This window comes from Pteronotus mesoamericanus, unplaced genomic scaffold (genome assembly GCF_021234165.1).
Source record: "Pteronotus mesoamericanus isolate MK-2021 breed Mesoamerican mustached bat unplaced genomic scaffold, CSHL_Meso_final scaffold_118, whole genome shotgun sequence".
NCBI lineage: Eukaryota > Metazoa > Chordata > Mammalia > Chiroptera > Mormoopidae > Pteronotus > Pteronotus mesoamericanus.
Window position 1 is genome coordinate 10,587,236 of NW_026555301.1, and position 9,055 is coordinate 10,596,290.

General features: G+C 36.0%; 1 pseudogene; it reads right to left on the reverse strand.

Annotated features, from left to right (window-relative positions):
• Positions 1 to 591: 591 nt before the first annotated feature.
• LOC129081761 (NADH dehydrogenase [ubiquinone] 1 alpha subcomplex subunit 5-like) lies at positions 592 to 8,760 on the reverse strand (annotated as a pseudogene).
• Between the last annotated feature and the right edge of the window lie 295 nt (positions 8,761 to 9,055).

Sequence of the window (9,055 nt, forward strand, 5' to 3'; positions counted from 1 at the left end):
ACTCTCTGTCCTGATGAAGTTTGATTAAGAGCCAGAAAGCTAACTTCCTTAAATGAGACAAAATTTTAAAAGTTTCCCAACTACCACTGTAAATAAGAAATATTTCTTTCAAATACAAAATCAATTTTCTCATCTGTACAGTGAATTGTAATTTAATGGTTTTTCTCTTACTAATTCACTTCAAACAGTGATCTATATATTTGTTCAGGCAATAATAAGTTTCTTTCTAGTTTCTGGTTTCTTCAGAGTGAAAAAAATAATCAAATGCATTAGAGATACTAATAAAAATATTTGACCTATCAAATATATGGCCTATATATTGAAACATAAAGAAATTTTTCCAACTAATTTTCAAATCTTATAGGATGTCTATTTTATAAAATGTCATCTTTGAAATATTTTTAATGAATGCTTTAACAAAAACTGATTTGTAAGTCCTATTATTAGAATCATCAGTTGTAACAAGTCTCCTAAATATGTTCTGCATCAGTTTTCTTGATTATTAGGGTCAATAATATGGAAATATTTTCAATATAACAGAACATTTAATTGCATCAGTTTCCCTTCAACACACAAGTCATTTGATGATGATTACATTGGCCATTTCCATTGGCTGGCAGGGCACTCTTGCACTAAAGGCTCCCATGGTTTCCATTGAATCATTTCTCATGCCAGACTTAGTTCATTTTCAGCCTGAAGAATCACCTCTTCTGTTTGGCCACCCTGAAGTTGGTTTTCTAATTTTTTAACATCTGGTTCTGCTTTAACCATATCCAGCTTTTCATTTGTAATCTGTTCTGTGTACTTTCTATATGCTGCATTTTTAGGGATTTGCTCAAGAACATCAAGAATTTTTGTGTACAATATTCTTAGCCTCTCTTGTGGACTCTTCACATACTACCAGCCTCACAAGACCAGTAGTCTTCTTTAGGAAGCCTGCTGTGAGAGCACCCCTAAAAAATTTTAGAAATTACCTAAATAAGTGAGGATCAAAATTAAATGGTAGTAGCAGATTAAAAATTATAGTATGGAATTTGTTGACCAATTGAATATAGTAAAAGGAACTCTCGCCTGTTTAATTTCTGTTTTCTTGAAAGACTTGATTTTAATTAGAAATGAAAATGTTTCTAATTTTAATATATTTAAAAATAATGTTATTAAATAATATCATATCTATTTTAAGTGGCTCTTATAAATAATATTCTCTAAAGTGGGAGTTTGTCAGTAAATGAGTGGATAAAAAAGCTGTGGTACATTGGCAAAATGGAATACTACTCGGCCAGAAAAAAGAAAGAAATCTTACCCTTTGTGAGAGTGTGGATGGACTTGGAGGACATTATGCTAAGTGAAATAAGCCAGTCAGAGAAAGACAAGTGCCATATGATTTCACTCATATGTGGATCCAACAAACAAAGTGAACTAACAAGCAAAATAGTGACAGACCCATGAATAGTAAGCAGGCTGATAGCTGTCGCAGGTAGGGGTGGCTACATGGGATTGGTTGTGGGACTGAGCAAAAAAGAAAAAAAACTCATAAATATGGACAAGAGTGTGGTGATTGCCAGAGGGGAAGGGGGTAGAGGGAGGTGGGTATATAGGGGATAAACAGTGATGGATGGAGACTTGTCTTGGTGTGTTGAATACACAATACAGCGTACAGATGATGTGCTCTAGAACTGTGCGCCTGAAACTTGTTAATTTTGTTAACCAGTGTCCCCCCGATAAATTCAATAAAAAGGAAAAAAATAAAGTGGAAATTTTGGGAATGTTTATGCTACATCAATTGTATCACAAAGATTTATATAGTCTACATGTTCAGTGAAATCTAGCTATCTTAAGTTAGCTTTTCATGATTAATATTCTACTTGATTTTAATTAGAATCCTATGGAGCTAGTAATACAGCAGAATTTGGATTTTCAGTGTATTTACCTACTTACTTTTGATCCATCAATCTATTGTCATTACCAACTAGTTTCTTATAAATCACTACTCGGTCTATGTCTATGCTCTTTTCACATCATTTCTCTGAATATAGCTGAACTGGATAACCCCGAACTATTTGGTTTGTTCACTCCTATGCACAATATTATGTAAAAAACGGCAAGATAGTATCTGTAAGGAATGTATAATAGTTACTGAACAATTTAAAATATCCAATCTATTGAACATTTATAATGAACCAAACACTATTTTAGTCATGATCAAATAAATGAATAAGTGAAATCACTCAACTGATGCATCATAAATAGAAAAGTTTATTTTTTCTGAGTTATACTGTAGGTAATTACATGATTGCAGAAGAGTTTATTTCATGTCTATTCAGCAAAATGGGATGACTAAGCTACTTCAACAAATATCAATGAAGATGGTCAAACTGAACAAATTCCAAACAGAATCCCAAACTTTGTTATTAATGGCTTTAAGATAACTTTTTAATGAATTTTCCAAGTTACTACCTTAAGAACTTTCTACTTAATCCAAATTTTGAACCTAAATTTTCCCAATACTTCAGAAATCCAGGGCCCTGGAGTAAGATTTGTTTCCTATTGAGTATTGGGGAAATCTTGCCCCAATTGCTTCCAGATGTCTTCCTGACCTATACCAGCAACTCTAGAACATATGTACTTGCTTGGGGGAGGACGTAATCTTTTTAAATCAGAATCTGTTTATTTTATATCTTCAATGTATGAAACTGAACTATTAAAACTTGAGCATTTGATGTGGTTCAACTCACATTGCCTCTTATGTATTTGATGAATGTTAATTAGTTGTTTTAGGTTTCCTTCTAATGATTTACTTTAAGAAATCTTCCAAAATGTATACTCTTTCAAGACAATATCATATAAAACATTCATCTGAAATGTCACATGTGGTTTGCTAAGAACAATTATGTTTCCTCATTGAAAACTTTTTTTTATTATAATTTTGTTGGCTCTTAAAATGTCAAATAAAAATACTAGTAAAAAGTTAAATTATATTCACATGACATAACAAGTTGTCTCAGAAGGCAGAACTATTTGTTTGACCACAATATATAAATATCTATCTATATATATGTATGTGTTTAGAGTTGTAGCTTCAGACACCAAATGGCATCATAAACTTTGAAAATTAAGTCTATTTTAAAAAACAAAAAGAAAAACCTATAAATGAGAAGGAAGCTTTGAAACATGTCTGTAAACCATGTGAAATGCATTTAGGTTTTTCAAAGAGAATTGAAAGCTTTCAATTTCAACAGAAGTAAATTGCTGTCATTATTAATAGCAGACATGTGGCAATGCTTTAAATTGGGACCAAAAGTGTGGGTTCTTCCTAGTACAAAGATAGTGCAAACTCAGGGGCAGTGAAATATTCAATGTCAATTTTCAGTCCCCCAGATTTTTTTAAGCCTAAAAATTCAGTGTACAGTCTTAGACTAAAGGGATAAGAAAAGTGGTGATAGTCCTTTGAGCAGAAAAAGAATGTTTATCATTATGATTAAATGAGGGTAGTCAAGACTGGTGGCTTTTAATGAGAATTAGGGCAAAATTCACTCATACAGATACTTGAAGGCAGCATGTGAACACATGCTCCTTTGTCATTCTCTGACAGTCTTTCTCCTAGGATTACACACTTCTCTGTAAAATGGTTTGACTTAAGAAACTAAATATAATTTAATAAGCCTGTTCTCTTAATAAAAGGGTTAGTAGAACTGTCAAGGGTTTGTTAACATAGACTGATATTACCTGAAAAGCAACAGAAAGTGCAATGCTGCCTTCAAAGAACTTGTAGTCAGATCAAGGAGGTAGATAAGTCAGCAAATAATTGCAATTTAGTGCCATGAAGCTCATGGTAATGTATAGCAGGGAACTGGCCAGGCTGCTCTGGTGGGGGCTGTTGCTTAGGAAGGTTTACTGGAGCAGTTCTTCTTACCCTTCAGAGAGCATCAGAGTACCCTGGAGGACTTGTTAAAATAGGGTGCAGGGCCCCAACTCAGAGTTTCTGATTCAGTATGTCTGGAGTGAGCCCAAAGGTTTGCATTTCTGACTTGTTTAGAGGGGATGCTGGTTGATAGCCCACCCTTTGAGAACCACTGTCCCAGAGGATGAGATGCTCAACTGGGTTTTATAGGAAAAGAAAGAGAAAAGACTATTCTAGGCTTCAGAACACCAAGGGTGAAGGCCCAATGTGAGGGCCTTTTGGAATTATGAATAGCACATGGGGCTTTAGACAAGGGCCCCCGGTAAGGAAACCTGTTGTCCTGGTTTACCGGGTCTGGGAGGTTTCCTAGAACACAGGCCTAAAACCAGGACAAACACCAAGACAGTCCTGGGCAAATGGGTTGGTTAATCACATGGGAACAGCAGGGCATGAGGCCAGACAGATGGGCATAATTCACATGCTGATCATCCCTGGGCCGAGTCAAGGGGCTTGAACTCTAATCAGGAAGCCCCGGAAAGCCATAAAAGGGTTTCAGCAGAGGAGAATCATATTAAGGTTTAAGTTTTAGGAAAATAATTTCAAAAGTCATGGGGATGAAAGAAGAGGGTGAAACTCAGGCAGGGAGGGAGCTGCTGTGGTGAATTCAGTGAGAGACGGCATGACCTGAGGCAAGGTGTTTGCGGTGTGATGGGGTGTGATGGGGAGGAGGAAATGATGCAAAATATGCTAAGAGACAGAATCTACTGGACTTACTGACCCACTGAAGAATCCAAGCATTGAAGATTGTAGGACGACTCCCAGGTCCGTGGTTTGGGGCTGAGTGGATGGTGGTGACAAACAGTGCATCATTTCACACATGAGGAAACTGGGGCTTCAACAGTTTAAGTGACTGGCCAAGGCTAGACTGTGAACTAGTGAAAGAGCTGTAATGAAATGTTTCCTGACAGTACTCGTTTTCTACTATACCGCTCTACCTCTTTCATGTATGAATAATATTTATCTAGTGTTTTTTTACATCCTCATAGCTGTTAGGTATGGGTAGTGTTTGTATAGTGGTCTTTACAGGGCCCACAAGGACAGGAATGATAATGAGAATGTGTTTTCAGCACCTGAGTTCAGAACATCTCTTTGGTCCTGGACTTCCTTTAAGGGAGACATCTTGCCTCTTTTCAGAGGGCAAACATAGTTTATTATATTTCATTTGTGGCTTTTTACTCATAATCTGACCCTGTGCACACCTGTTTTTCCTAGTCTTCGTTTGGTTTCTCATTGGTGAGGCAGTGTGCATATACGGCCTTTGTCAGTCTCTGGGTGTACACTAAAGTGACTAATGTTGCTTTTTAAATGAATTTCTATTGCTCGAAATTAATCCCGTCTCCATTTTTGGCCCACTGTGTAATAATGCTTCCAAACACAATCTCTGTGACCCATGTTGACACAGTGGGTACGTTCCCAGGCTGCCTGAGGAGCACCTTCTTAACATCACTGCTAGTTAAAACTGAATCCTAGTTTTCAGCATGAGTCAGTGAGCTTAATAGGAGCTCTGTGCGATTCCTCTACTATGCTGTGCAAACAGGGGCCAAGGAGGCTTTCTGCCTTTGATTAGGGTCAACCAGTTAAAAATTCAGAAACAGGTGATGGTCCTGGACATGGCAGTATGTACATAGTGACCAGCATGGATATATCCCCTTCTTTTGATCAAAAGGAAACCAGCTGCTTGCTGCCTGAACATACCCTTTCTAGTGGCTCTTAAGCATCTTTGCCTTCTATCCTTAGAAGGGGTATATTCTACAGTTTCAACAGGGGCAAGATTAGCTAGAGATAGGTGTGAGGACTGTGAAATTGATCTTTGGGGCTTCATTACCCATTGCCTCTCTCTCCACACACACCCTTCCTTTCAAGGGCACACTGTGCCCCATTCCTAAGGGAGACTCAAATGTCTCTTGCTGCTCCCAGGCTATTTATGGGACTCCATCCAAGTTAGCCCATCTGAGACCATGCCTAATGTATGTTTTATCACTACATGTCTCAGGAGCCAAATTTGACAAGCTGAACCATTAATGTGAGCCTGGGTCCTCCCAAAGAAGAGTCTAGCAAGTGACTCTTGCCAAAAGAAAATTATTCTTTGTGTCTCTGTCTCAAATTTATTGTTTCATACTATTTGAACGTTGGTTCTTATTTGACTTGGGTTCTCAAGCTGACCTCCTTTTGTACTGTATTCAGTCTTTGGGGATCTCTAGATTGCAAATACCTGTTCCTTGGCCAACTTCGTTTCTGTCAACGATCATTGCTTTCTTGCATCCTCATTCTCCCAGTGTTCCAGCCTCCCAGGTACCTGCTCTGATCATGGTATTGCTTTCCCTAGCTCAATCCAGGTGGCCAGTACACATCTGTCATCCCTTTGGATATTTTTGTCTTTCAGCCACCAGCAGGTTGAAAGGGGATTTAATAAATGAATTCATGTTGATGTAACCATAGTTGATAATTCAAAGAGATGATAATTTTATATGGGCTGGTGTCTTTTTGTGTTCTTCAAATCACGCAGTGTAGGCAAGTGTCTTCTCTGCTTGCCTTTAATGTTAGTTCTGTGCCTCTGGAATTCCTTTTAAACTTACTGTTGGTTTATATAGCCCTCTCCCTTCCCAACCACCAATTTTTCACCACTGAGGCCAATTTATTTTCTTTTAAGAATAAAAACTTTGAACTTCTTATAAAAAATGATTCATAATTGTTATGAAAATTCAAGCAATACAGAAAAATACAAAGAAAGAAAAAAACCCCACCCTAAACCTCATCATAAATAATTACCATTAGTATTATATAAACAAATTTCCATCTTTCTATCAACATGTACAAATAAAACCATAGACGGACTTACAACATTATCTTATAAACATGAGACTATGCTGTGAATTAATTACTTAAATTTAACTTTTCTTAAATTTAGCAGAAATGTAAACATAAAGGGATTTGGAGAATCCAGATCAATGTTTTGCTTTGTTTTCTCCCCAAAAGATTCTTTCCTTGAGATTCTTTCATGATTAATGAATAAAATCAGGAAAACAATTTAAGTGGTAGGAGTCATTAGTTGTTTCAAAGTACATTCAATGTTTACACGGAGTAGATTCACTCTTGTAAAAAAATGGGACATTTGAGTACCTCTACTCTTCTTCCTGCCTCCTCTCCTATGTGCTAGTATGATTTTAAGTTTTATAATATGTGTGTTTTTTTTGAAACCATGGATTGTTTAGCCTCAATTCTCCTTGTAAATGATTCCTTACTCACCATTAGTTCTTTTACTAGAGCTATTCTATTCCTTGCTTCTTCATTTTATCAATTTGTTGAATGGATTTCATTCTTAAATACTTGAAAGGAAAACTTGGCTGGATATCACACTCCTGGATCACTTTACCTTAGAATCTTGTAAATATTGCTTCACTACATTCTGGCATTAAATATCAGTCCTCAGTTTCTCCATTTATCCCTTGGTTACATCAATACATAGCTTTTCAAGAAGGACTCAAGAATAATGCATTCTTTGAATTCTTTCATGTTTGGGACGTTTTGTACTTGAATGACATCTTGGTTGGGTGTAGTCATCATTTTTATCAGTTTTCCAGAAATTGTGCACCATGATGCTGAAGTTCCCTTCTCCCTGCATTCTTTACTTGATGTGTCTTTGAATTCTTTTAGTTCTTGGATCATGCTTTCTTTCTCTTATAACATTGCTTCAATGTGTTTTGGCTATCAATATTGTTATGAACAAGTCTGAGGGCAGCCAGATATTCCCTAGAAGCTTCTCTATTAGAATGACTGAAGAATTCTTTTTGTTTGTTTGTTTGTTTTTTGGGGGTGATTCTTTTTTCTTTTGCCTGGAAGGTTAATAACAACCAGGGTAAGCCTCAATAGTCATCATTTTTATCAGTTTTCCAGAAATTGTACACCATGATGCTGAAGTTCCCTTCTCCCTGCATTCTTTACTTGATGTGTCTTTGAATTCTTTTAGTTTTTCATTTGCTGACTTTTTCTTTGAGGACAGTAAACTTTTATTTATTACACTCTCTTCGTTGTAACTGATTGGCTTTTTTCTCTTGATTCACTCTGATTATTTGAAGCCATTCTTTTATGTCAGCAATTGATTTCTGACCCTAACTATTTCGTTTCTTGCTGCTTCTAACTTATTTATTAGTTTTCTAATGATATTATGTCCATGCTCGATTTATTTTTTCAGCTCTACAATTCTATAATCCTCAGTCTGTGTTTTTTTCAAACCCTATTTTGCCTATTGTTTTGTGGAGTTCTATTCAATGTTAAAGCAGTGATTTTATGTACAGACAGGATTCTTTATGACTTTTTTTTTGGCTGAAAATGAATACTTGATTAAAATTGCAAATGTTGAAATCTAATTTTAAGACTTCACATTTAACCCACAAATCTTACTGTTCTATTTATAAAAATAAATTTAACACAAATAATCTTATAAGTTTTAATTACTTTATTTTTAAAGCCCCATGTATTTTCTTTTTTCATATAGTACTGCCAGAAGAGGGAGGCGGGGGCAGGCGGAGAAGGTCATAGAAAATAAATGGTGATGGATGGAGACTTGAGGGTGGTGAGCACACAATACTGAAGTGTTGTTACACAATACAGATGATGTGTTATAAAATTGTGCATCCTAAACCTGTATAATTTTGTTAACCAATGTCACCCTAATAAATTCAGTTAGAAAATACATTTACTGTATTGATGGATTGGAAGAATTAACATCATTAAAATGTCTATACTACCAAAACCAATCTATAGATCCAACACAATTCTTATTAAAATACCCATGGCATATTTCATAGATCTACAAAAAATATTCCAAATATTTATATGGAACTGAAAAAGACCCCAAATAGCCTCAGCAATCCTGAGAAAGAAGAAAAAAAAATTGGAGGGATCACAATAGCTGATATCAAACTATATTACAAGACCATTAAAATCAAGACTGTCTGGTACTGGCATAACAATGGACACCGAGATCAAGGGAACAGAACAGAGAGCCCAGAAATAAACCCATGTCTCTTTGGTCAATATTTGACAAAGGGGGCATGTGCATACAATGGGGTAAAATAGTCTCTTTAATAAATG